Here is a 3,356-nt window from a genome sequence, read left to right as displayed (position 1 = left end):
CGTACATTCTTATTATGGATCCTACGCACTGTTTTACAAGTGCGACCCCAAGTCATTGTTTTGTAAGTCACAAGGAAGTCTCAAGTATTTGCACTCAAGTCCCAAGTCAAGTCTGACGTTAAGACTGAGAAGTCCCAAGTAAAGTCCCATGTCCTAAACTTTGAGTTTCGAGTCCCAAACAAGTTATAATTTGTTATTTTCACTTAACTTACCGTTCTTTGTGCAGCTTTAAATGTCAAACCAAGTTACAAGTTGTGTGGCACTCTTAAATTGACACATTTGGCATAGTGCCATTCATTTTTAAAATCTTATTTATTTATTTATTTATTTTTTACCACCACAGTTTTTGGGCACAAACAAATTATATCTGGTATAATTTTTCCTAACGTGCTCAGTAAGTTAGCGTTTGTTCCTCATGGTTCACTCCTGCAACTCGACTGAATGCTGCCAGATAGGTTCAAACAAAGCAGATCTGGGGAATTAAGTGCCGACTTACTGGAAATGAAAATCATTTACATCAGTTGAATAAGGAAATAAAGGGAAATTAACTGATTTGTGGCACACCTTTAAAATAAAATGTTGTCTATTCTTTGGGCTTGCAGAAAGGTATAAAGTATTTTCAAGTCAAAAGGCTCACGTCCAAGTCAGGAGTCGTTGGTGTTAAAGTCCATATCGAGGGTTTGAGCTTGCAAACTCAAGTCCAAAGTCATCAAATCTGTGACTCGAGTCTGGCTTGAGTCCAAGTCATGTGACTAAAGGGATAGTGCACCCAAAAATGAAAATTCAGCCATTATCTACTCACCCATATGCCGACGGAGGCTCAGGTGAAGTTTTAGAGTCCTCACATCTCTTGCGGAGATCAACGGGGAGAGCTAATGGCTGACGGCGCCCCAGACTAACGTCCAAGAACACAAAATTGACACCACAAAATATCTCCAACATGCTCATCCGTAGTGATCCAAGTGTCACGAAGCCCCGACATAAAAAGTTGTTTCCAAAAACGTCATTGAACTTTTAAACCTCACTGTAGCCTATAGCTCTGACTGCTTCTCTGTGCTCTGCGCTCACGTGTGCCCACTAAGTGCGGTTCATTTGGGCAGGTGTGAACACAGCAATCCCACTTGGGTGCACACCAAAACAACTGGGCCGAGACCTTCTTGAAGAGGTGGTCTGGTTACAAATGAACTCTGGTGCAGTTCGTTTGGTTCGATCTGAACCAGCTGCAGTCACATGACACATTGTTTGGGTTAAACATGAGCATGTTACAGTCCTGGAGGATTATTAATGTGCACCTCCTCCTGTACTGCCTTAATATGCACATTCAGCACATCCAATGCATCAAAACATTGTTTTCTAGTTGGAGCCGCGCCTCGTTTTCAAACTGTATGGTTTGACTAAAATGAACAATGACAGCAATATAGTCCACGATGAGCAGCGCTAAAATCAACCTGCGTAGTTGTCCCTCCATTGTGACATTAGAAAGTGTCACATTTATCTTGCAAGTGTACTCTTCTTCAACGTTTGCTTTACTTCCTGGATTTTTCCCGCATGGAAATTCTGACCAATCAAGAGCAGCTTTCTCACACAAGGCATTTTATCTGGTTTCTTGTAAATGCTGCCGTGAGAACATGAACCAACTCTAGGCAATTATGCAACTTTGTGACAAAATAAGTCCCTGATTCAGACCAAAGCAAGCAATGTCTAGGTCTGAAGGCACCCTGACAAATGGTGACAAATGACAACCGATGCATTACAAATCATACACAGCTTTAGTCTCTGCAAGTTACTATGCTGGGACGAAATCAAGCTCATAACGTAAGGTGTTATTTGGAATATTGTCAGCAGGTTTGATCATTTGACTGCTGTGTGTAACACTACTTTTGAGCTGCTACCCATATTTATACTTTATCTGCACTCCGAGGCAGTTGGCATTGATGTGAACCACTGTAGATCGATACAGAACGGGCATAAAGCTTCCCTCATTTTGCAAAGTCTCCCCGTCTGCACTGCATGCCTGCGGGTTTTGCTGCCAGGCCTCCTTTCAGTTAGACCTCTGTGTTTGTTTGACTCTCTCTAACAACAAGGTCAGTGGCATTGCCCAGTAATTGTCCTAACGGCCTGTATACCTGTTGGGTGGAGGCGAGTAATGAGAGTTTTTCATTATGGGCGGGACGGGTGAGTGCGCCTGGCAGATGCTGACAGGCAGCAGATGTGTAAAGTTGGGGGTGATTTGTAAAGGGGTCAACTGCATCACAGAGGAGATGGAGGGCGATGTGGGGTGGGGGTAAATTACGCTGAGGGACACTGTCAGTCATTCGGCGCCCCTGTCACAACAAGGTAAAGGTCAGTTCAAACGCTGATGTTGTCAACTAACGACCAGTACAGTGTGCTCATGGTGGCAAAGTGGGCAAACTTTCTAACAGAGAAGTTTATTGCATTTCACTGTGTACTGTTCCAGTTTGTTATCATGTGAAAACCTTCCTTATAGCTGGATATACATGAACAAAGAAATCATATTGTGTATGTGATTGTTCTGAAATCTTTTTAATACTCAAAACTACACAGGATCTCCTTTTTCCTTTTCAGGAAACCACAATTGTGCCCCTTAAAAACTTAAAGGTACTATATTGTGCTCATTTTGAGGTTCATACTTGTGTTTTGGGTTTCTACTAGATCATGTTTACATGCTTTAATCTTCAATAGATACATTATTTTTCTCATACTGTCTATCTCAATACACCTGTATTCACTCTCTGTCTGAAACGCTTCGTTTTGGCGCCTGTCTCTTTAAGGGGGAGTGTCCATGTAACATTTTCCTTAGCAGAAAAGTGGTGGCAGGGTGCTGGGGAGCACTTCTCTTTCTCTTCTCATTTTCTCTCTCTTCACTATCATTTCAGGCGCAGAATGACTGCAACAGTACTGTAGCCACACTTTTTACCTTTATATAGTGTAGAAGTGACTCGGGCTACCCCCTAATAGTCGACTAAATGTTCGTTGACCAGAAAGGTCATTAGTCGGCAAAATTTCATTGGTCGCTTAGTCGCAGAAAAAAAGTGAAACTCTGTGCCTTGTCAGAATAAATTAAAACCTATATGACTGGACAATGTGGGAATTTAATTTGAAAGGACAGACACAGGAAGTGTCCACACTCTGCAGTCAGACAGGAGTCACGTTAATTTCCAGGGCTGGTACCTGCAGTTATTCCACAGGCTAGTTAATAACATGTCGGGCAGGAAATCCAAAGTGTGGGATCATTTTGAGAAGGTGAAGGACGAACCCAAGGTGAGTGTAAACTCATCTTCATTGGTCGACTACAAACATGACGTATCATCTGAAACATGTCAGTAGCTACATGC

This window comes from Epinephelus moara, chromosome 19, assembly GCF_006386435.1.
Source record: "Epinephelus moara isolate mb chromosome 19, YSFRI_EMoa_1.0, whole genome shotgun sequence".
NCBI classification, from domain to species: Eukaryota; Metazoa; Chordata; class Actinopteri; order Perciformes; family Serranidae; genus Epinephelus; species Epinephelus moara.
Note: the sequence above shows the minus strand (reverse complement) of the source record.